Source organism: Xenopus laevis, chromosome 8S (genome assembly GCF_017654675.1).
Source record: "Xenopus laevis strain J_2021 chromosome 8S, Xenopus_laevis_v10.1, whole genome shotgun sequence".
Lineage (NCBI taxonomy): Eukaryota > Metazoa > Chordata > Amphibia > Anura > Pipidae > Xenopus > Xenopus laevis.
In genome coordinates, this window is record NC_054386.1 from 75172553 (window position 1) to 75199009 (window position 26457).

The window sequence follows — 26457 nt, forward strand, 5'->3', positions numbered from 1 at the left end:
AGTGCTTTCCTATAGGGGATTTATCATGCTTATTTTCAATGACCCTTATATGTTCTAGTATTCTGCCTTTCAGACAGCAAATCGACATATTGTTTTGTACAGATTCTGCACTCTAAAAGATAGACTATATTTTTTGAATTACAATTAAAGAACCCCTTATTCTGATAAGTGTGACCCAATACATTCGATTTAAATCCTAACTTACATTAATTACTTTGCAGGTTTTACATCTAGTTGCCCCACATTTGTATGTGCCCTTGACAGAGAACCAGTTGGCCCCTGTAGCTGGTGTAGAGGAAGAGACCACACTAGGGGCTAAAATATTTCCCAGAGTGGGGGCTTTCCTTGATACAAGCTTAGGGGCATATTTATTAAGGGTCGAAGTGAATTTTCAAATTTAAAAACTTCGAATTTAAAACTAATTTTTGGGTACTTTGACCATCGAATAGGCCTAAATTCAACTTTGACTTCAATTCGAAATAAAAAAGTTTGACTTTGAAAATCGAAGTACTGTCTCTTTAAAAATGTTTGACTTCGACACTTCGCCACCTTAAACCTGTTAGCCGATGGGGACGTCCTAGAACCTATAGCCAACATTTGGCTACGTTTTTAGAAGTCGAAGTAAAATTGTTCGATCGATCGATTAAATCACTCGAATCAAATGTATGGGCATAGAATCATAATGTTGCAGGTATATAACCTCTAACTTTGCTGGATAATGTGATACTATAACAATGTTTTTCACTGTCTGTACTCTTGGGGGCCGATTCACTCAGCTCGAGTGAAGGATTCGAATGAAAAATACTTCGAATTTCGAAGTATTTTTTGGGTACTTCGACCATCGAATGGGCTACTTCGACCTTCGACTACGACCTTCGACTTCGATTCGAACGATTCGAAGTAAAAATCGTTCGACTATTCGACCATTCGATAGTCGAAGTACTTTCCCTTTAAAAAAAACTTCGACCCCCTACTTCGGCAGATAAAACCTACCGAAGTCAATGTTAGCCTATGGGGAAGGTCCCCATAGGCTTGCTAAACTTTTTTTGATCGAAGGATTTTCCTTCGATCGTTGGATTAAAATCCTTCGATCGATCGCAGGATTTGCGCTAAATCCTTCGACTTCGATATTCGAAGTCGAAGGATTTCAATTCGAGGGTCGAATTTCGAAGTATTTTTTACTTCGAAATTCGACCCTTAGTGAATCTGCCCCTTAAAGAAGGGTAGTTACTAATATCTATGAAAAATTTGTAAAAAAAAATATGGTTCAAAAAAAGAAATTATACTTTTCTTTATGATATATTAAAATGTTTTATTTCATTCAGACATTGGAGGTTTGTTCTTTAATGTTTGAACTTACTAATACAGGTATGAGATACTTTATACGGAAACCCATTATCCAGAAAGCTCCAAATTACAGGAAGGCAATTTCCCATATACATAATTTTAATCATATAATTAACATTTTAAAAATGATTTATTTTTTCTCTGTTATAATTAAACAGTAGCTTGTAAGGGTGAGCAAAATATTTAGCTGTGTTTTTTCCATGACTCTCGAAAAGTTTGTGGTTTTTCTATACTTCTTAAAAGCCGAGATTTATTAAGGGGCCAATCCATTAACTTCGAGTGAAGGAATAGAAGAAAAAAAACTTCGAACTTTGAAGTGTTTTTTGGGCTACTTCGACCATCGAATGGGCTACTTCGACCTTCGACTACGACTTTGACTTTGAATCGAAGGATTCAAACTAAAAATCGTTCGACTATTCAACCATTCAATAGTCGAAATACTGTCTCTTTAAGAAAAAAAGCTACCGAAGCCAATGTTAGCCTATGGGGAAGGTCCCCATAGGCTTGGCTAAGTGTTTTTGGTGAGTTGATATTTCACAAATTTCTAGCAAAGCATTCAGATTTGCCAATCCCTATTAGCGTATACTTGATTCCATCTAAGATATAATTAACTGTATTGAACCCAAAACAATCATATTGGGTTTAATGTTTAATTGTTTTTTTAGTTGCAGGTAAAGTTGTTGAACTGTATTAGCCAGTAAAAATGTTACAGGGCAACCCCTTTGAAATAAAAAAATAACAAAGTGGTATAAAGGTGATACATTTATTAGCTTACTAATATAATCACTTTCAGATTACAATCTTAAAAGCTAACAATAAAATTTTTTTTTTCCACGACTCTCAAAAAGTTTGTGGTTTTTATATACTTCTTAAAAGCAGAGATTTATTAAGTGTAAATCGCCAAGTAAAAGTTCTCAAGGTGCAATAGAAGTCAATGAGAGAGCACTGAGCCGCTTCAAATCAATTCAGACTTTTAGAGGTTTTCAGATTTTTTTCTAAAAATATTTAGCTGTGTATCACCAAAAAATGCCCATAGACTCTAATATATATAATTAACTGTACTGAACCCAAAACAATCATATTGGGTTTAATGTTTAATTGTTTTTTTTAGTTGCAGGTAAAGTTGTTGTACTGTATTAGCCAGTAAAAATGTTACAGGGCAACCTTTTTGAAATAAAAAAATAACAAAGTTGTATAAAGGTGATATATTTATTGGCTAACTAATATAATCACTTTCAGAACATTTTAGTTCCTTTTTCAAGCTGATTACAATCTTAAATGCTAACAATAGAGGAACACTTTAAAGTAGGACCTATACTTGGGCATTAAACCCAGGCCCTCAGTGTCTATTTATTTTGCTGACATGGTGTGATGATGTCATGTGCCATTTTGTATGCGCTGCAACCCCTGTGGTGGGCATGGTAAAAAAATTGTTATATAGAGGTATCAGGCAAAATACAGGGGGTTACTGCACTTATGAAAGCAACTGTCCAAACTTGGAAATCTGTCAGATTCAATGCAGTAAGGAAAAGTTATCTCACTGTTTATGTTGTGAAAACTCATGGAGAGATTCAATTCAAAGAGAAAAAACTCTGCTAATTCAGTTCCATTTTTTTCCAATAGACTTCAATAGAGTTATCACTGTGAGATAACATTTTTCTGAAATGCATCTCAAATTGAATCTCGTCCATGACACCGAATTGAATCCGACCCTTTGTTGAGTAGCTTCTTTTGTTTTAATCAATATAGGAGGGGTTTGGGTATCATAGCTCAATTATACAGGAGTTTACTTGTACTTAGTGATCTCCACTTTACTTTTTTACCTTCTGGCACAAGAACAAGAAGATACTTCTTTTAAAGTAATTAATAATCCCTTCAGCTTCAACACTTCTCACAGAAACCTCTCAGTGGAAATAACTTAATCTAGGTTAAGGAATTTGAAACAGATGAAAAATATCTAATTTGTGCTACTTTTGCAGTTTTAATTAAATTTTAATTTATGGAACTGAGTGCTTCAATTTCTAGTAATGTTAATACTAAGACATACAGTTCAAAGCCAGGTTATTTGTTTCTGTATCTATTTTAGAAAAAATACCTAGTAATTATTTATCATGTAATTTAGTTTAATATTTGGTTTAGTGATGATACATGTACAATTACAACTTTTTTAAAATGTGTTGTTGCTGCCCACGTTAAGTTCATATTTTTCAGTTAAAGAGATATCTCTCATTGTTGTCTGAAAATATGGGACTCTGGAACTTTTCCACTTCCTGCCTAATATGACTCTGCAGGCAAACTATGCCTCTAAGGTTGTTTTTGTTACTTGGACCTTTGCTGGTGTTCTTCCGAACTTGTTTTTAGAATTGATTTTGCAAAATGTTTTTCAAGCCTCACTAAGGGGCTGATTCACTATGGGTCGAATATCGATGGTTAATTAACCCTTGATATTCGACTAGGAATTGAAATCCTTCGACTTCGAATATCGAAGTCGAAGGATTTAGAGCAGAAAATTCGTTATTCGATTATTCCTTCGATCGAGCGATTAAATCCTTCGAATCGAACGATTCGAAGGATTTTAATCCAACGATCGAAGGAATATCCTTCGATCAAAAAATCTCAGGCAAGCCTATGGGGACCTTCCCCATAGGCTAACATTGACTTCGGTAGCTTTTATCTGCCGAACTAGGGGGTCGAAGTTTTTTTTAAACAATTCCACACAAAAATTAGAGCGCTCACCTGTTACTCCATTAACCTTTTCAGGTGTCTGGTGCTAAACAGCATACAAGGCCCCCTGCGAAGAGCCAGTACAATTGCAACAAAATCCAAAGTAGCTGTAGCACACAATTCAGTTTTGATGATGCAAAAAGTGACTTTTATTGGCTCATTGCAGACTTCAAAAACATGGCTATGTTTTTGAAGTCTGCAATGAGCCAATAAAAGTCACTTTTTGCATCATCAAAACTGAATTGTGTGCTACAGCTACTTTGGATTTTGTTGAAGTTTTTTTTAAAGAGACAGTACTTCGACTATCGAATGGTCGAATGGTCGAATAGTCGAACGATTTTTAGTTCGAATCCTTCGATTCGAAGTCGTAGTCGAAGGTCGAAGTAGCCCATTCGATGGTCGAAGTAGCCCAAAAAAACCTTCAAAGTTTTTTTACTTCGAATCCTTCACTCGAATTTAGTGAATCAGCCCCTAACAGTGCAGGTTTCTCATATACCCACACTGCAGCAAGCAAAGGATCAGCCAGAATTCGCCATGCACATTCCAAATTGCAGTTTAAAAAAGGCACTAATATTGATGCATGAGAATAGGCCACAGAATCTGAGAAGTAACCCACAAAATGTAAGGGAATCAAACACACTTAATTGCCCCTTTTTAGAGTAATATATAATGTATTTTTTGTACTTTTGCACTTTTTCAGTTTAAAATGTATTATTTATTTATTTCATCAGGCTACTTTTGAAAAATAGGATGTTGTACCACTGAGAATAGAATGTCAAGAACAGGCATAGCAATCTTAGATAGCTTTTTCACTGTTATACTATCAATATATATTGTTAAGTGCAGTTGGGGCTGCAAAATAATTCAAATGCTACTTAATTTCAGCATGATATAATGTAGCATATAATGTCCAGTACATATTAATAACTGATGCTGCACACATTGTTAAATTCTTCAAGGCTTTATGGGTCGGCAGTAAATTACTCAAAAAGAAATGTTCTCTTCTCCAGAAAAAAATATTCCACAGGGTGTCTTCAGAAAGCTCAGAGAACCAGAGTATTTTATAAACGTATGTGTGTTTGTAATGCATTAAGTAGCATGTCAAGGAATACTGAAATTGGAATAATTCTGATTCAAGATTAAAAAACTAAAGCCAATTCAGGGGTAATTTATCCATCTTTAATCTTGATTGTTCTGTCTTGCTACCTAATGACTTTTCAAAAAACGTAATTGTCCCCCAGAGGCAGTTTTTTTTTATATATATAATTGGGGAGAAAGCCAGAGCAATTAATTTCTTTAAAACTGTATGATCATCAATGGTTTGCCCAAACATGGCTGATTTGACAATTTTCAGTTTGTCAGACATAACTTTCATACGATTGCTGTAGGGGCAGAACATCGGCTAATCTGTTCTTTTACTACTTTATTTGATCTGAAAGGTTAGTGGCAGGTCTGGAGATGGGGAAGTCCGATTGTTCGAGGATTCGAACGATCAGATCTTTGCGTCTATGGCCAGCTTTAGCCTTAGTCCCCCATCCAACAACTACGAAAAGTTTAGGACACTGGCGTTAAACATGTGAGAATGGCAGCAGTTTAAATTTCACCATTAAAAGCAATGAGATAAACCTGATTGACTGCTGGTGGCCCCCTCCAATTTCTTCAAACCTTGAATTATTGTCACCCAGGGACAATCTGTGCAAAGTTTGGGGACCCTGGCGTAATAAGTATTAGAGTGGCAGCATTTTAAATATAAACCAATGTAGCAATATGATATGTTACAACTGGCCACTAGAGGTCTCACTGTTTTAACTTATGCAAGAACTAGCAGGATATACTTGACAAATACAAGATTCCTCTGCACTCAACCCATTAGCTCCCACCCTTCCCAGCTATAGTCAGGTGATCCCACTGGTGTCTAATAAAAGGGCAGCCAAGTTTGGGAGTTTTACTTTGAAAGCAGCAAGTAAGTTGCAGGTAAAACTTAGTCCCTTTGTAAAATGTATAATTAAGCAATTGAATTCTTAATGAATCAGATGAAAATTAAGCGTAGGACTGGCCAGATATGGGATGACTTTGTTGTAGTTGGCCATCTTAAATATATTGCAATATATGGACAAACAATCCCTGTGTTGTTTAAAGGGTAAGGCATTTTTTAGTAGCAGTATGCAAATGTCTCTGTCTTAAATATATTGATAATGGGTTGAGTGCAGAGGACTCTTGTAGTTGACTATATGTATTTTGTGGTCACAGCCTCATTGCACCCCCGCCTAATGGTTTTAAAAAATAGTGGTGAGCACAACTTTCCCTTGTTTGTTATAGTTTATACTTGTTGGTAGTTACAGACCATGTGGTAAGCAGCTGATGGTCTCTCTTGGGATCAGTCAATAAAGTCTGTGCTACGTTATCCTGAGTGTGTACCTCCTTGATGTAAGTCTCCCTTCATAACAACCAATACAATTCAATAGGTGATAGCTAATTGGTTATTGGTGACTCTGCCCACTTTTGCAAACCTTGAATTATTGTCACCCAGTGACAAACTCTGCAAAGTTTGGCAACCCTTTTGTAAATAGTATGAAAATAGCAGCTTTTTCAATTTAAACCAATACAATTGAAAAGGTGAAATCTGATTGGCGGTTGGCTCCACCCATTTTTTAAATCTAAAACTGCAATCCCTTAGTGACCAACTTTGAAGAGTGTGGGGACCCTGGCAGAGCCAGATTTTCTTTTTTGGCTCCCCTGGGCTGCCTGGGTCCTAACGCCTCTCATGCAAGAGCATTCGTTGGCCCCAGGTCCTAGCGCCCCCCCCCCGCAATTGCCCACAATTCAACTTTGTGTCCCTTAGTACTCCATCACTTGTGCCCAGTTATCAGAAAGTCAATCCTTATATCATCTTACTAGGTAAGGTTTAGCATTTATATTCAAATAAAAATGCTATTTAATAACAAATTGATAAACTCTGTAATCACACCAGAAATAACAGTTTTGAATTGCATTACTAGAACTAAACACCAAACATAAAAACCTTGGCATCAGGTCAATTTTTATAAAGATTGTGCAGCTAGAAAAGTAATATTTCTTCAATAGATCACAGATTGCATAATGTACAACAACCCTCTCTACACAGCCCTTTAGACCATTTCCTATCCATGTGCAAATAATATTACCAATATCAGCAGACCTTAGTTTAGAAAGCAAATGCTTATGTGGCACTATATAAAAAAAGTGGCCGGGTTAAAACTGAACTAATTTCCCTAAGAACTTGAGGGTGTATTCCGTCAGGCCATGTTGGCTTTATTCACATATAAATATTTAAATACCATATCCAGTGTTTGTTAGTGATGGGCGAATATGCGCCGTTTCGCTTCGCCCATTTCGCGCAAAATTCGCGAAACAGCAAAAAATTCGCGAAACGGCGCCGGCGTCTCGTTTTTGACGCCGGCGCCCGTTTCTGGCGCCGGCATCCGTTTTTCCTTTTTTCCGTTTTTGTCGCCGGCGAATTTTTGCCGCGAATTTTCGCGGCCATTTCGCGAATTTATTCGCTGGCGGCGAAACGCGCAAATTCGCCACGAATTTGCACCTGGCGAATAAATTCGCCCATCACTAGTGTTTGTCATTGATTGATTGAGCTGAGCCTTTTGTGCTCTCGGACTTATCTATTTATAGTGATATTGATAATGTGCATTTTCATTTTTATGACCAAATAATTTCTATTCTTTAATGGAGCCACAGTCTTAACATGCATTTTTTTCTATTGATATACATTAGTGATGGGCGAATTTTCTCCATTTTGCTTCGCCGAAAAATTCGCGAAATTCGCTTAATGGCGAAACGTTTTTTTGACGCCGGCGCCCGTTTTTGACGCCAGCGCCCGTTTTTCCGGAAAATCTTTTTTTGACGCCGGTGAATTTTTGCCGCGAATTTTAGGGGCGTTTCGCGAATTTATTTGCTGGCGGCGAATCGCGCAAATTCGCCGCGAATTCATGCCTGACTAATAAATTCGCCCATCACTAGTATACATTAAAAATGTGGGATTCCTCTTTGCCAGTAATGCAATCTGTTCTACATGCTGTTTTACCTCTTGCAGTGGATATAGTCTTTAAAAAAAAGCATATGTCTGTAGGTTTTAAATGCATTGCTTTCCTCTTCATTCCTATTAGCTTCCTTACATCCAAGTTAAGCCACACAAGATAGTCCTTATCACTTACATTTGCTTATTTAGGGAATAATTGAGAACAGCAATTATTTAATATAGTTTTAAATTACAACCATACCTCATCTCCCAATTTATGTACACAAGTACTAATCTTAAAGTGCTAAAATTCACTTTGCCGAAATTAAGTCTTTGTTGACCCTGTGCATATTTGTTTTGTAACACAATTTTTTTGTTGTCAATGCAATTTTATTAAGATAGATTCCACTAGGGATTGTGATTATTTTCTTGATAATATTTTTTGATAGTGATGGTGGTTTGCTGGGCTTTGTATATACTTTTTTACTGCATACACCATCATGTAAGTAATTGTAGTTGATTGAAGTCCTTTTTTTATGAGTTTTTATTTCTATCTTTCTCCTCAGCCTTTTAATATCACCCCCTGCCCACCCCAGTGTTTGATTTGCATTTTCATACTTGTAAATTCAGGAAAATATTTTGTGTGTAGATACCCTGCTGAGCAGAGTCCTCTCTTATCTTGCATCAGAAAACTGCTGTCAGAGGCAAGCTGTCAATGTTGACGGACACACTCAAAATGCTGCTGAAGAATACTTTTCCCATCACAGAAAGAATGCTTCTTTCTGAAAACCACTGGGAACAGACAGATGTTTTGATACATCTAAATTTAAGCTCTGCAGATTCTATATTAGCAAAGTAAATGCAGAACCATATGTACTGTTTCTGATGAGTTGTAGCTCTGACCTTTTACAAGTTAATTCAATCTTCACCTTAAGTTAAAGGAAATATTTTCTGTACTAAATACTGTATATTGTGTGTTTTTTGGTGTCATGTGGCACTACTACGTCATTAAAAAAGTGAACCATAAATTACCTTTTCATTCGACTACTTTTAGGGGGTTATTTATCAAAGTCCTCATTTATCTCAATATTTTCTGGTACAAAATCCGCTCGGGTTTTTTTAAGCATATTTATTATTACATGTTCCGAAAATTTGTTTTGCAGGAAAAAAACAGATTTTCACAAATTTTGCGTACTTTTTCATCCGATTTTCATGATTTTTCACCCAAAAACTTTGGGGTATTGCCCGAAACCCAGCACACATCAAAAAATCATTGGGACTTCTCCCATTGACTTATATGCAACTTCGACAGGTCTGAGATGCCAGATTTTCAGATTCAGACTTTTGCATCCTCGGGGTTTAATAAATTCTGAAAAATTCATAATTTTTTAAAAGTCATATTTTATTTAAAAAAAAATCGCGAATTTTTCATAATTTTTGCATTCAGAGTTTAGAAAATAACCCCATTAGAGTAAAAAAAGATGCAGTGTTACATTTAATACCTAGTTGGAGTGGTGAAACATTATAGAATTTTGTAGGCCTAGCTTCATGTTTTGTTTTATTGATCTGTTGTGGAGACTGTATTAGAGGCACAAGACATAAACCTTTATCAAACTTATATTAATATATTTTATTTTATCTTTGTATTAATTAGGTATGGGCAAATAAATTCGACAGACACAAATTCACAATGTATTTTCGAGTTTCGGCAAAAGCGGATTAACTCGAGAAACTGTGGTGACAATTTGCAGTTGAAAAATCCGCACTGTCAAAAAAATTTACAAAATTTAAAAAATCGCACGTCCATTGACTTTAATGCATTTGGACCAAATAGTTGCGTCTAAAATTGACACTCGCATCAAAATTGACACGCGTCAAAATTATTTTGATGCCTATTGACTTCAATGTGTTTCGTGAATTTTTTGCCGTTTCCCAAATTTTACGGTAAATGCAAACATTTTTCTGCAAAGCAAAACTGCATAGATTGGTCCATTACTAATATTAATGTACCGTATATACTCGAGTATAAGCCGACCCGAGTATAAGCCGAGGTAACTAATTTTACCTACGAAAACTGGGAAAACTTATTGACTCTAGTATAAGCCTAGACACAACTACAGCCCTATCTCCCAGCAGCGCACATTCCGCCAAAGCGACCCCCCCATCGATCAACCGGACTTCTTTGCAAAGTTGATGGTAACAGAGAATTGCCAAACGGATTACTGTGTGCATTGTCCCACTACCATGTGCAGAGGGTGCTGTGTGATATTGCCATCACTGTTAATCTTTCGTATAACCAACAGAGGGCGCTGTTGATATTGCCATCACTGTTAATCGTTCATATAACCAACAGAGGGCGCTGTGTGATGTTGCAGTCACTGTTATTTCATATAACCAACAGAGGGCGCACCGTTATTCTTTCATATAACCAACAGAGGGTGCTGTGTGATATTGCAGTCACTGTTATTCTTTCATATAACCAACACATGGCGCTGTGTGATATTGCAGTCACTGTTATTCTTTCATATAACCAACAGAGGGCACACTGTTATTCTTTCATATAACCAACAGATGGCACTGTGTGATATTGCAGTCACTGTTATTCTTTCATATAACCAACAGAGGGCACACTGTTATTCTTTCATATAACCAACAGAGGGCACTGTGTGATATTGCAGTCTCTCCCCAAGCGAACTGTTGGTATAGGAATGATTAAAAGTGACTGCAATCTCAGCTACTGCCCGCTGACCAGAGTATAAGCCGAGGTAAACTTTTTCAGCACATTTTGGATGCTGAAAAACTCGGCTTATACTCGAATATATACGGTATTGTATTTTCTAAACCCTGAACAACTGGATCTACAGTATAGCATAGGATGAATTCCATAAATTCCCAGTTTTTGCAGTAAGAAAGTTTTTCAACACTTTAAGATAGAACCTTATCTCTTCTAATATACAGTAAAGGAATGTTTTTGTTCATTGAAGAGTTCTGTCCTCAGTAAAAGCAGTCAATCCGTTTATGTCATAAAAGTATACAAGTTCATTGTTTTGAATATATTTTTCTGCAAAGCAAAACTGCATAGATCGGCCCATTACTAGTATTAATGTACCATATATACTTGAGTATAAGCCGACCCGAGTATAAGCCAAGGTACCTAATTTTACCTACGAAAACTGGGAAAACTTATAGACTCTAGTATAAGCCTAAACACAACTACAGCCCTGTCTCCCAGCAGCGCACATTCCACTAAAGCGACCCCCCCAGCGATCAACTGGACTTCTTTGCAAAGTTGATGGTGACAGAGAATTGCCAAACGGATTACTGTGTGCATTGTCCCACTGTCCCACTACCATGTGCAGAGGGTGCTGTGATATTGCCATCACTGTTAATCTTTCGTATAATCAACAGAGGGTACTGTGTAATATTGCCATCACTGTTAATCCTTCATATAACCAACAGAGGGCGTTGTGTGATATTGCAGTCACTGTTATTCTTTCATATAACCAACAGAGGGCACTGTGTGATATTGCAGTCACTGTTATTCTTTCATATAACCAACAGAGGGCACTGTGTGATATTGCAGTCACTGTTATTCTTTCATATAACCAACAGAGGGCGCACTGTTATTCTTTCATATAGCCAACAGAGGGCACTGTGTGATATTGCATTCTCTCCCCAAGCGAACTGTTGGTATAGGAATGATTAAAAGTGACTGCAATCTCAGCTACTGCCCGCTGACCCGAGTATAAGCCGAGGTAGACTTTTTCAGCACATTTTGGATGCTGAAAAACTCTGCTTATACTCGAGTATATACGGTATTGTATTTTCTAAACCCTGAACAACTGGATCAACAGTATAGCATAAGATAAATTCAATAAATTCCCAGTTTTTGCAGTAAGAAAGTTTTTCAACACTTTAAGATAGAACCTTATTTCTTCTAATATACAGTACAGTAAAGGAATGTTTTTTGTTCATTGAAGAGTTCTGTCCTCAGTAAAAGCAATCAGTTTATGTCATAAAAGTATACAAGTTCATTGTTTTGAATATAGGCTCCCACTTGACACCATTTAGATCATTATACTAATTAGACATTTGAGCAAACACAAATTCAGCAAGTTCAAACTTTTCATCTTCTTTGCAAGAGAAACCTGCCTAAATGCTATCTCATCAAAAGAAAGGTGAAAAACCCCCATTAGAAACCTCTCCTAATTGCTCCAGAAGGGGAAAAATGATCTTTTGATGCCAAGATGGCAGTCAGACCAATATCTGGAGCAAGTTTCAACAGTGTTGGTACGTACCCCATTGTTTACTGAATGGTATATGACTGATAAAGGTAATGATAAAGCAAATAATGCTGCACATAGCCTCTCCCTACTTTCGTACATACACCTCCAATATTACTTTGCTCCTATATTGCTTGCAGCTAAAGTATCTCCACTGTCTTCCTTTGAATATGTACTCTAGCTGCTCATGGCCTTCTCCAGAGAAACTATCAAGATCCTGAAGGTAAAAAAACATGTGCCAATTGTTAAAGAGGCAATCTGCCATTGACTTCTTCATGATTTCCACATAAATGGAGTATTTTTGGATTTTAACTTTCAGAGCATAATAAATCGAAAAAAATTGATTTCTTTTCTTTAAAAATGTGAGTTTTCCACTTTAAAAACTCGACCTGAAAAATTGAGGTTTAGTAAATAGGCCCCTAAATGTTCGGTCGCAAATAGGAAGAAAAACGTAGAGGTTGTTAGGTACTCTGACTTTAACCTAAGCTGAATTAAAGAATATAAAAACATTAGTCTACATTGAAAAATCTTGAATGCAATTCCCAAATATAGCTATGGTATACTCAGAGCAGGCATATAAGGTCATTCATAAACATTGACAGAGATTCCAGTTTAATTCATGACAATCTAGGATTTATGAATGTGACACAATTATTATTATATTTAAATATCATAAATAACATAAAACCTAGCACCTTTTTCTTGGAACAGCTGGTTGGGTCTTTCCTTAAAGGTTCATATGTATTGCTATCACTGAGTAGTGTAGTTATCTTGCAGTGATAGTCAGTTGTGTTGAGCACAACTGTGCATCTCCCTTTATCTGCTGGCAGGATAATGATGTTCGGGTCCTTACTCACAGAACTGAGAGCTCTCCTCTCTTGGGTAGTAAGTTTATGTGCCATTATGATTGGATTAGTGGAAGAGTCTACATGCCGAGAACTTCCCACATCATTCAGTTGACCTGAAGAAGCTGCTTGGATGAGTAGCGAAATGACCTCAATAATTACTCAGCTAGTCCAGTTGTTTTTTTTAATTACTTAAATTAGATATACCATGACCTGGATGAATGGAAATCTACATAGTCATCATATCCTTAACGATGCAATCATGCAGCAATCATTTAAACTGAAAAGAAATGTTAAATGACACAAAACCCCATGACTAGTGATGGGCAAATTTATTTGCCAGGCAAAATTTCGGGGTGAATTTGCACGATTCAAATGAAAGATGTCGCCGGCGCCCAAAAAACAGACGCCGCCCTAAAAAACAGACGCCGGCATCAAAAAAGAGACACCGGTGCCGTTTCGCAAATTTGCAAATTCGCCCATCACTACCCATGACATGTTTATCCTTCCTAGTCCTGAAATAATTGTAAGTGCACTTAGATTGTGAGCCCTGGAAGGCATCATTTATGCTACAGAATCTCCAGTATGTTTGTATGTTTCTTGTTTTAAAATATGCTATTAATTAAAACGTAATACAGGTATAATATGATCTATTATCTAGGATGCTTAAAGCCCGGGATTATCCATACCTTGGATCTTGCATTTCATTTGATCTGATTGGCTGAATCTTTTCAAACATTATTATATAAATTAATAGGGGAGCACATCTACCAAATTGTGCTTGTACAGAAAATTATTCATTATCTATTAATTTTATTTTATTTTTTTTTAAATCTTTTCATGTATATAGTTTCTAGCACTTCATTTCACACTTTCCATAGTTAGATTTTGGAGTCTTAAGATTGGTTCTCCATTTCCCATAAATTAATTTGGCAAAGCATTAGGAAGAAATCAGAACTTAAAGGGATCCTGTCATCGGAAAACATGTTTTTTTCAAAACGCATCAGTTAATAGTGCTGCTCCAGCAGAATTCTGCACTGAAATCCATTTCCCAAAAGAGCAAACAGCTTTTTTTATATTCAATTTTGAAATCTGACATAGGGCTAAAAATTTTGTCAATTTCCCAGCTGCCCCCAGTCATGTGACTTGTGCCTGCACTTTAGGAGAGAAATGCTTTCTGGCAGGCTGCTGTTTTTCCTTCTTAATGTAACTGAATGCGTCTCAGTGGGACATGGGTTTTTACTATTGAGTGCTGTTCTTAGATCTACCAGGCAGCTGTTATCTTGTGTTAGGGAGTTGCTATCTGGTTACCTTCCCATTGTTCTTTTGTTTGGCTCCTGGGGGAAAAAAGGGAGGGGGTGATATCACTCTAACTTGCAGTACTGCAGTAAAGAGTGATTGAAGTTTATCAGAGCACAAGTCACATGACTTGGGGCAGCTGGGAAAATGACAATATGTCTAGCCCCATGTCAGATTTCAAAATTGAATATAAAAAAAATCTGTTTGCTCTTTTGAGAAATGGATTGCATTGCAGAATTCTGCTGGAGCAGCACTATTAACTGTTTGATTTAGAAAAAAAAATTTTTTCCCATGACAGTATCCCTTTAAAATATAATGTTGCATTCAAATATACAATAACTGCAGTAACTACATAACATTTTTGCAACACAAAGAAAAAGGAAAATAAAGGAAAGGGTAAAGACCAGTGGCGTAACTACCGAGGAAGCAGACCCCGCAGTTGCGGGGGGGCCCGGGGGTACAGGGGGCCCGGCGGGGCCTGCTTCCTCAGTAGTGCCGCCGTGCCGGATTACCCACAAGGCGCCCTAGGCTACGGTCCACCTGGTCCAATGGGGCCCGGAGAGTAAATTATGTATTAGGCAGCTTTCTCTTCCTAGAGAATCTGCTGCTGAGTGTTGCTGCTTCGCGGCAGTGACTGCACGCCCCCTCCCCCGCAGCTTGGCTGGACTGTGCAGTGAATAAAGTTGTTGGAGTTTTCACAGCCACGTGACTCGTCTCAGGGAGCGAGAGATAACCGCCTGCAGCTCTGCACCATAATATATCAGGTCAGCATGTGAGGTCCTGAGAAGTTCTGCTCAGTAGGCAAATAGGGGGTGGGAGGTTAAGGCTGTAGACAGGGGAAGGGAGCTGGAGAGAGGGGTCGCTGACACTTTTTATTGCTGCCCAGGTACCAGCCACAATCTGGACTGTTGGGGGGGGGGTTGGCGAGTTTTAGTTCAGCAAGTGCTTTGGTTTTTCTCAGCACATATTAACTTAAAATCTGCCACATGTTTTTGATCTATGTTCCATACTGATCACAATTAGAAACATCACAAGCTTTCCACTACATCAGGATAGACCAGAAGTGCCCATTAATCCCACACATTCCTGATTAAATAATCCCTGATTAAATATTTTTATATCTGTATCAGCATGCACAAACCATCAAACTAACTTTTGTTTCTCACCTACATAGTAGGTGAGAAAAATAAAAACCATCTCCATAAAAAGTTAAACGGGTTGTTCACCTTTGAGTTAACTGTTAATATGAGGTAGAGAGAGATATTCTGAGACAATTTGCAATTGGTTTTCATTTTTTGTTATTTAAGGTTTTTGAGTTACTTAGCTTTTTATTCAGCAGCTCTCCAGTTTGCAATTTCAGCAATCTGATTGCTAGGATCCAAATTGCCCTAGCAACCATGCACTGATTTAAATAAGAGACTGGAATATGAATAGGAGAGTACCTTACTAGAAATCTAAAAAACTAAAATTTGGCAATAACAATAAATGTGTAGCCTTACAGAGCATTTGTTTTTTAGATGGGGTCAGTGACACCCATTTGAAAGCTGGAAGGAGTCAGAAGAAAAAGGCAAATAATTATAAAACTATAAAAAAATAAATAATATATATATAATAATATAATGTGTGGGACTGTGTTGAGAAGGTTACATTAATACAAGTAAAAAACAGCAGGCACATGATAAAAAGGAAATAATATAGATGGGGTAGAAAAGGAGACACAAAATGAAAGGCTTGATTTTTTTAATCAGAAAAATATTGAGGTCACAAGTCAGTGATTTGGAAAAGTGGGTGTGTGATGATATGGCAAAAACATGAGTTCTGGGGTATTTATACATGAAATAGCCTTTGTGTTATCCTGCTTATATTCTGGGGGTATTGATACATTAAATAATCCCTGTGCCATCCTGCTATGAATTCTGGGGGTATTTATAAATTAAATAATCTCTGTACCATATTGCTATGAGTTCTGGGGGTATTTATACATGAAATAATCCCTAGGTCATCCTGCTATGAGTTCTGGGGGTATGTATACATAGAATTGCTACCGTGACATCTTTATATGAATTCTGGGGGTATTTTATATGAAATGGCCACTGCATTCATTCTACTAAGTGTTTTATGGGCATTATAAATGAAATTGCATCAGTGGCTTTTTTTTCAGAACAATAAGATTTATAGGAAGAGGTTTAATAGGAAGAGCTAAAATAATATATATATATATATATATATATATATATATATATATATATATATATATATATATATATATATATATATATATATATATATATATATATATATATATATATATATATATATTTCAAAGTGCGATCTTACTTCTGCAGTAACAGCCCTTAAGTTTGCTCATAGCCTTTACAGAGAGATATGTGAAATTGACACTTTACCATCCTTCTGTAGTTCTGGGGTATTCATATAAGAAATTGACACTGTACCTGTCTTCTATGACCTCTGGGGATATTATACATGAAATTATCCCACTATTTTGTGCAGAGGGGGCCCTGAAATTTTTTTTGCAGGGGGGCCCTGGAATCCGAAGTTACGCCACTGGTAAAGACAAAAAGCAAAAGAAAAGAAAATATGCATTCAGATACATTATTTGAATATCCAGTGGGTTAACAATCAGTGTTACATTTAGCTTCTAAATAGAGATGTCGCGAACTGTTCGCCGGCGAACTTGTTCGCGCGAACATCGGGTGTTCGCGCTCGCCGGAAGTTCGCGAACGTCGCGCGACGTTCGCCATTTTGGGTTCGCCATTGTTGGCGCTTTTTTTTGCCCTCTCACCCCAGACCAGCAGGTACATGGCAGCCAATCAGGAAGCTCTCCCCTGGACCACTCCCCTTCCCTATAAAAACTGAAGCCCTGCAGCGTTTTTTCACTCTGCCTGTGTGTGCTGAAGAGATAGTGTAGGGAGAGAGCTGCTGCCTGTTAGTGATTTCAGGGACAGTTGAAAGTTTGCTGGCTAGTAATCGTTTTGATACTGCTCTGTTATTGGAGGGACAGAAGTCTGCAGGGGTTTGAGGGACATTTTAGCTTAGGTAGCTTTGCTGGCTAGTAATCTACCTTCTACTGCAGTGCTCTGTATGTAGCTGCAGTGGGCAGCTGTCCTGCTTCTGATCTCATCTGCTGACTGCTGCAATAACAGTAGTCCTTGTAAGGACTGCTTTTATTTATTTTTTTGTTGTTTTACTACTACTACTACTACTACTACTATAAGAGCCCAGTGCTATTAGTCTAGCAGTGTTGGGGAGTGGGACTGGTGTGCTAATCTGCTGCTCCTAGTAGTTCAGCAGCACCAACTTTAATTTTTTTTTTTAATATTCATTTTTTTTTATTTTACTTTTTTTTATTTTACTACCGCTGTAGTAGTGTATAAGTTGACCTTTTAGGCATTATTTGCCCTGTAGGCATTATTTGCACACTGTTTTCTTCAACCCGCCATCGAGCTGTGTGACCTTGTTCCCATTCTGTCTAAATATCCATAATATTACCGTCTCCAGAAAAAACACCGGAGTCACTTTTTTCAAGCAGCATTCATATATTTTACGTAATCCGTATCCACCGCTGTAGTAGTGTATACGTTGGCCTTGTAGGCATTATTTGCACACTGTTTTCTTCAACCCGCCATCGAGCTGTGTGACCTTGTTCCCATTCTGTCTAAATATCCATAATATTACCGTCTCCAGAAAAAACACCGGAGTCACTTTTTTTCAAATCCCTGCAGACTTCTGTCCCTCCAATACAGAGCAGTATCAAGCAGATTACTAGCCAGCAAACTTACTATCATCTGTCCCTGAAATCACTAACAGCTCTCCCCCTACACTATCTCTTCCAAGCACACACAGGCAGATTTTTCAGATACATTTTTGCCCTTGATCCCCCTCTGGCATGCCACTGTCCAGGTCGTTGCACCCTTTAAACAACTTTAAAATCATTTTTCTGGCCAGAAATGTCTTTTCTAGATGTTAAAGTTCGCCTTCCCATTGAAGTCTATGGGGTTCGCGAACCGTTCGCGAACCGCTCGCATTTTTGCGCAAGTTCGCGAATATGTTCGCGAACTTTTTTTCCGACGTTCGCTACATCCCTACTTCTAAATTGAAATTGTAAATAGTGTAAGCAAAAGCAGTTTTCTAAGTCTACAGAATCTGTGCATTTATCTTTACAGGGATCAATTCAATTAAGCTTCAAGGATTCTGTATTTTGTCATTTATAGGTTAAACATGTTAATGATTTCATTTTCTGCTGCATAATCCATAGATCTATGGATTGATTTGGCATCGCAATATGACAAAGTCAAATACAGAGCACAGAACAGAATAGGAACATCTAATACAACAAAATACATTTTTCATATATTTGATCAAAGACAAATGTTAACGAAGACATCTCCAAATAATCATATTTAATTTTGATTGGTAAGAGTACTGACATCACGTCTCTTCATTTCAGAAATATGATAGAAAGAGATACTGTATTTAAGATGCATTATACACAAAGGATTACTGTAAATTAAAGGGGTAGATAACCTTTAAATGATCTTTTTGTATGATGCAGGCAGTTATATTCAGAGGCAATCTGCAATAGGTATTAATTGTATTGACTTACCTGAAACCGGTGAACCTATCGGCAGAAAACTGCACCGGCCCGGGTTTATACCAGTGATCACCATGGAGCAATCCTCTTCCGTCTTCTTCTTTCTACAAATTTCCTAGGTCAAACGCATGCACATTTGAACAAAATAGCCAACTTTTAGTTAAAGTTCAGCTTTTCGCTCTACTACGCATGTGAAGCCGCGCAAAGAAGGAGGAAGACGGAAGATCACTCCGTGGTGCTCACTGGTATAACCCAGGGCCGGTGAAATTTTCTGCTGATAGGAGCACCAGCCCGTGGTTTCAAGTAAATCAATACAATCACTTGGGGTGCCTAACATTTGGCACCCCCCAAGTGCACCAAGCCTTTCCTTCTCCTTTAAATACAAAAATGTAAAATGAAGATGAAGTGAACGTTGCTAAGAACAGGCTGTTCTCTAACATTCTATTATTATTATTATATTATTTTACTCAAATGTGAACCACTATTAAAAGATTATACTTTAGTTTTGTGTAGATTATTCTAATTCCTATTCAATTGACTTTGGACTGCTAGACCAAAAAACACCTGAAGAAAGTGCTCAGTAAAACTTGGTGGACTTTAGCTAAGCAAACCACTTGTGAGCTCTGGTCCCAAAGATGAAAATTTGCACAAATAAAGGGGAGGAGACAGGGGCTCCGAACGCAGTGTGCCTAGGGGTGCCTGCTATGTAAATCCCGCCCTGATCAAGGGTGAAAGTCGCTGATGAGAATCTGGAAAGCTGCCATCACTAAGAGAGGAAACTTCAAGGGAGGAGTTGAGACAGGGGAAAATAAAATATTGCCTTCAAATTGGTTGTAAAAATTATATTTCAAAAAATATTTATTTTACCATGATCTTGTTATATTGTGCATTTGAATTTCATGAAAATTCCCCTTTAAGATTATCTGCTCATACAAAAAAAATATACATGTAACTTTTATAATACACCTTCACGGGCAATCGAGACAACAGACTAACTTTGCTAGTTTAATTACAAAATTGATCCAGTTCATTAGTTTTATATTGAACTGTCTGCATTACTAATTTCAGCAGTTCAAAGAAGAGTCTGTTTCAGAAGTGAGCGTACAGTAATGATTAGGAAAGTAGTTCAAATTTATTGGCAGTAAAACAAATGTATTCTTGCTCATCGTGTTTTTACTTTTACATATAAAATACTGATAGTTCATCTATTCTCTATTGATTAAGCAATGTTCTAGAAACAGCTATTTTTATAGGAAAAGTGGTTGTGTTGTATATGCTGTCATAAATGCAGAGTATTTATCTGCTACTGTATGCTCCCTAGAATAGTTAATTTTAGTTACAAAAAAAAAGCAACAATATCCTTAAAGTTCAACCCCTAAAAATGATGCATAATAATCTATAGTTCAAAAGGACCCACACTCCAAAATCAGTGAAAATCAGTGTTTATTCCTAAAACTTGTGCATCCTTGTGCACTGATATTTCACTGATTCTGGAGTGTGGGTCATTTTGAACTATAAACAATGCGTTGACCCGTTGACTGGTTCAGAGTGCATACATTTGGTTCTTTATATATATATATTAATTTGCAGTTTGTTTCTCAAGTGAAGATCATATTTCTCAAGTCTAAAGGAGTAGGCTCTTGTCATTGTAAAACAAACAAACTTCTTAAATGTTGAAGATATACTTCCCATTTACTTCTATGGTGCCTCAACAGGTTTTATATGGTGAGAAATAAATGTATTTTTAATACATAGTGCTATGTTGCTGGAAAAAAAAAAATCACAATTTTTTTGGCTGGTATTTCTCCAAAAGTACCCCATGGGGAAGTAGAATGACCAGATGCCTTGGAAGACATTCACTAGAGAATGTGCCAGGTGTTGTTCATTCAGATGTCCTTTAAAGCCTATGACAGCACTTGATGTCAATACTCATAAGAATTACCATTATGCTATAGCTAGTTTCAAAACAGTGCCTGACACATCAATCAGACATAGAGGGTAAGTGAACTTGTTGTCTCTGATTATTAGGCAGTCATCTTAAAAGTGTAGGAAACTGGTAGTGTGAGTCATAAGGAAAGTAAGCCCTTCTTTCCTGGGTCAAAGTATGATCCCTAGTTCTTTAGTTTGACCACTAGGTGGCAGTATATACGAATATGTAAACTGAGCATGCATGCTTAGGGTCCGTTCAGGTCCGGATTTTTAGCAAGACCACAAAGGCCCGCCCTTGGGTGGCATAAATTAAGGGGAGGCATGCAGCCCAGCCGCACGAGTAAATCGCTAGATGGAGGGGGAGGGCGACAAAGGATGTCGGCCTTCTGGGAACCCTCAGAGGGAAATCTAGTTGTGGGTCCATTTTGTTACAGTTCAGTAGAACCTAGACAGGTCAGGTTGAGAAAGTGGAAAGTTTTTCTCCTGTCACAGGTCTCTCTAGGAGAGACGGTTAGCTCGGGGCAAATAAAGAAAGTCTCCACTAAAGAGTGAGAGTGGGATTAGATTCCCAGGTGTATCATTGGAAGTATGAAATTAAGTGATCAGAACCAGGGATTAGAGAGATGCCCTTTGGGTTCCACTTAGGATAAGGCATAAAAGCTGAGAGTGACTCTTTACAAGTGGTTTATATAAATTGACCATTGTTGCTGTGTATAGATACCTATCCACACACGTTCTGTTCCTGCTTTATTCTGATAAACTCCTACTGTGCGTGGACTTTAAATTTTTTTAAATAAAATGGGTTCTATGGTTAAGTTAGGAAACACTTGTATTGCATGATAATTGTATATCAGTAACACCCTGCCTCTGCCAATTCTAAGAGCTCATTTCTGATTGTCTCAACAGGGAAGCTATATGGTAAAACTCATAGCTCAGGAGAAAGGTGCAACTTCAAGCCTTATACAAGCAACCAGTTTGGTGGTGTAACCCGGTAACTAAACTATCACGGTATAGGAAGAATAAAACTCTTAACACAGTAACACAAAAAAAATTATATTTTAAAGGAATGACAATATAATGTATTATTGTCCTGCTAGTGATGGGCGAATTTGCGCCGTTTCGCTTCGCCGAATAATTCGCGAATTTCGTGCGAAATTCGCGATACGGCGAAAAATTCGCGAAACGGCGCCGGCGTCTCGTTTTTGACGCCAGCGCCCGTTTTTGACGCCGGTGCCCGTTCTTCCGACGCCGGCACCCGTTTTTGACGCCGGCGTCCGTTTTTTTTTAAAAAAAAATTTTGACGCCGGCGAATTTTTTCTGCGAATTTTCGCGGGCGTTTCGCGAATTTATTCGCTGGCGTATATCTGCATGTATTCTTAACCACACTTTCAGGTTATATATATATTTTCTGTGCAATTAACCAAGTTTTTCACCCGCAATTTAGAATTATCAGCATACTAAAGCACAGCACTTTCATGATCTAAAGGGAATGCACTGAAAATCTGGCACCTAATGGAATTCTCTGTTTGTGGATCTGTTAGGTGAAAAAAATAAAGAATCTAATATGGCAGTACTGTAACAGAAAGTGGTTTGTGTAGGGAGAGTCAACACATTATAATGCTTTAAGTACAAAATACCAAATGCCAATATCCCAAGCCTGATAAATGTAGCATGTAAGAATCTGATTTCATAGTACATAGTTATTACACAAGTTCACTGCCTTGCAAATAGACCTAATGGACTAAGGAAGAATAGATTATCCTGACCTGTCATGTGTTTAGTGAGCTAGCAAACCTGTTCCATGTAATGTTGTATGTTTACAACTGCCCTTAACATTATTAGCAAAGCTTAACACAGCTTTTTTAATATGCTGATTTATAGAACAAAATTAATTGGCCATATGTTCTTTAATGTAACTGAGCATGTCATTTCAAAAAGCATATGATAAATGGGGAAGGCCAGCAGGCAGTCCAATAAAATATACCCTTGACAAATGATGATTTCAGTTGTGGTGATGAAAGTAAAGGGCAATGCATTGGGATTCCCATTTTCTCCACTTCATTATGTAGTGTGAACTGCATAAAAGGGACCTCTGGGCAGTTATTCAGAGCTACATTTTTCTGCCACACTTCCTGATTTATGTTTAACATTTAAGGGTTTTAATGCCCTTCTTATGAGCTAGGACACAGATGACCAGTTGGAGAATTTGTAATGAAACACTGAGCAGAATTCATAGACAGCTTAAAGGAGAAGGAAAGGCTAAAACTAAGTAAGCTTTATCAGAAAGGTCTATATAAATACACCAGTAAACCCTCAAAGTAATGCTGCTCTGAGTCCTCTGTCAAAAGAAACACAGCATTTCTTTCCTTCTATTGTGTACTCATGGGCTTCTGTATCAGACATCCTGTTTTCAGCAGGACCTCCAGGGCTAGGGCTTGAGCATGCTCAGTTTGCTCCTCTCCCCCTCCCTCCTCCCATCCCTGCTGTAATCTGAGCTCAAAGCTGTAAGTGAGCAGGGAGAGATTTATCAGGAAGTGATGTCACACCAAGTTTATATGACAGCTTTTATCCTAAACAAACAGAGACAGTGTCTAGAGCTGTTTACTAAAGTATTGTAAAGCATTCTGCAGAATAAATATAGCATTCTACTGTAGCTTGCACTATTGTGGCTAATCTGTTAGCTATAAACTGTCTTGGAGCTTTCCTTCTCCTTTAAAGTAATAACTTTCAATGCATTTCTGTCAGAAGTTTGATAACTCCTTTCAGTTGATAAGACAATGTTCAATCTGCCGGAGCCATCAATTTACCCACAACATACCACTATTGCTGAGGCTGCAGAAACTACATTTCAAATAGCAATAACTTTGAAAAATACATTTAAATATGATTTGCATCTACATTCCAACAAACATCTTTTGTATATATGCAGTTTATATATAGTACGTTTTCTTGCTAGTGGTTTCATTAATCCGTTCAAATCTAAAATGTATCATTTCTTGCATTTTCTTGGGCACAGAGATATAGTAAAAAAAAATATTGTGCTTAAATGGCAAGAATAAAGCCTTTTTTGAAACAATAAGGGAAACCCACACTCCATACCATACCACTGAATCTCAGGCACTGTGGCATTGTTGTAAGGATTACCGGTTAAACCACACATCATAAACAACAGGGGTAATAGAAATCTCACAAATGATTCACAAGGGGAATCCTCATTTGTTGAAAATCTAATCATTTCAAAAATAGCAGATGATGCGACTAGTCTTAAAATTTGTATAGCTAAAGAATTATACTGGAGCACTATAAGCACAACTGGCATTACTGAGGCTTTAGTACAAAGTATGAGGGAGCTACACATCGGTGGTATTCTGTTTCTAGTGGTTTCTGAGCCTAGTGCGTCTGATCCTGTTATTCTGATTATCTTGATTATCCGTGTTTGACCCTGCCTGTATCCTGACTACTCTGAACTCTGAATCCTGACCCAGCCTGAACTTTGACCACTCTCTTGCCTGATCCCATCTGTCTGATTGATACACGGTTTTGACCCATAGCTTGTCTGACAATTCTGATATCCGCTGTTGTGACTCAGCCTGTCTGACCATCCTTCTGCCTAATCCTCTTGTACTGTGACCTTCAGCCCAAAAGACTTTGCTAATAGCCGTGCCCCTTTGCCAGCCAGAACATCTCGCCTTGTACCCCTCGTTAAGTCTAGGTGGCACCCAAGTAAGCTGAGGGCTTCTCCCGAAGCCCAACGGTGGTCACACTACTGGTGAAGCTGAGCCGAGACCAGGGTACTTGGCAATTGTTCTGGTATTGGGTGCCGGCCGTGACAGGTACTTAAGGCATGTAAACCAGATCTAAATTCCAAGCCTAAGAGATGCTTCACGAAAAAAAAAAAAAGAATACTTTCGGCATATTTATCAAAGGTCGATGAGAATTTTCGAATGAAAAAAATTCAAATTTCAAGCTATTTTTTGTGTACTTCGACTAGGGAATAGTCCACATTCGATTTGAATTTGAATATTTTTTCGAAAATTAGAATATCGAAATTTATCATGTACTGTCTCTTTAAAAATTCAGCTTCGACCATTCACCATCTAAAACTTGCCGAATTGCTATTTTAGCCTATGGGGGACCTCTTAGAACCCATTTGGAGTCAATGTTTGCGAAAAACTTTGAATATAATTCGATCTAATGCACTATTCCTTCAATTCGTACGATTTGAATTTGGCCAAATTCCACCTATTTGATCAAAAACGGACCTATTCAACCAAAAAAAAACTTCGACTTAATTTCGGTTGGTCTTTTGAATTCAAATTTCAAAGTTTTTTCAATTCGAAATTCGACCCTTGATCATTATGCCCCTAATTGTTGATTGCCTTTGAATTTTTTTCTATAGTCCACCCTAGTCAAGGTATGGTGATAATTTCAGGAATTGGATTCACTATAGCACTTTTTTTCCTCTTTATTCTTAGATGAACTTCCCTAGGGGCTATATTTATCATCTATGGTATCAGTATTGTAATGGGGTTCTCACCATACAGGGTGGTTTCCCCACTCTGGAATATTCTGGACTTCTCACTAAACCCTGTTGATTCTCCCCTCCATGGTAACAAATTCACCAGCCTCGGGCCTGGCTCACCCCCAGCCCCTCTGGGAGTTCCTAACAGGGGGAGTTCCTAACAGTGCCCTGCTCAGAGAGACCTTCCTAAAACTCTCACTCCCATAGTATACCATTCCATAGGACAGCCTTCCTGTGGAAAGTGAGCTCGAACATGTGAACTGGATCACTAGAATGGATTATCTGGTTCACTTGTTACTTCCAGAACACTATAGCTTCCAGGGCCAGATAGCAAACATCTCCCACTATGGAGAAATGTAAGGCAAAACACAACTTTTTACACTTTTCTGTGGTCACTTTACCACAATAGGTAATTTCAATAAAATAAAACGAACAAGTGGGTTGAACTGTTTCTGCAAAAATGATGATGCAAATTTTTATTACCAAACCAAATATTTTGGCAAGAAAAACTGAGAAACTTTGAAATGTAATATTGTGAACATCAGAGAATTTTTATGCACTGTATGAACGAAGAGGAAAAACAAAATGATTTTTTTCTGTAAAATACATTCTTTGCATATTTCTATGTTCAATTTTCTTGAACTTGAAACCTAAGGGGCACATTTACTAAGGGTCGAATATCGAGGGTTAATAAACCCTCGAATTCGACCCTCAAAGTAAAATCCTTTGCGCAAATACTACGATCGATTGATCAAAGTAAAAATCCTTCGATGAAATCCTTCGAATCAAACTATTCAAAGTATTTTAATAGATCGATCGATTGAAGGATTTTTCTTCGATCAAAAAAACCTTAGAAAACTGATGGGGAAGGTCCCCATAGGCTAACA

The 26457-nt window shown here is 37.6% G+C and overlaps 1 protein-coding gene across 2 annotated transcripts in view; it reads left to right on the forward strand.

The window, feature by feature from the left end:
• Positions 1 to 26457, forward strand: part of htr2c.S (5-hydroxytryptamine (serotonin) receptor 2C, G protein-coupled S homeolog) — a 202245-nt gene that overhangs the window by 168297 nt on the left and 7491 nt on the right. Inside the window, exon 1 of one of the 2 annotated variants that reach the window (XM_041575069.1) lies at positions 15150 to 15271. The exons of the other annotated variant lie outside the window; for it this stretch is intronic. The gene's annotated coding sequence lies outside the window, so the exon portion shown is untranslated. Of the gene's footprint in view, positions 1 to 15149; positions 15272 to 26457 lie in introns of those variants that run through there. 2 annotated transcript variants of the gene reach the window in all.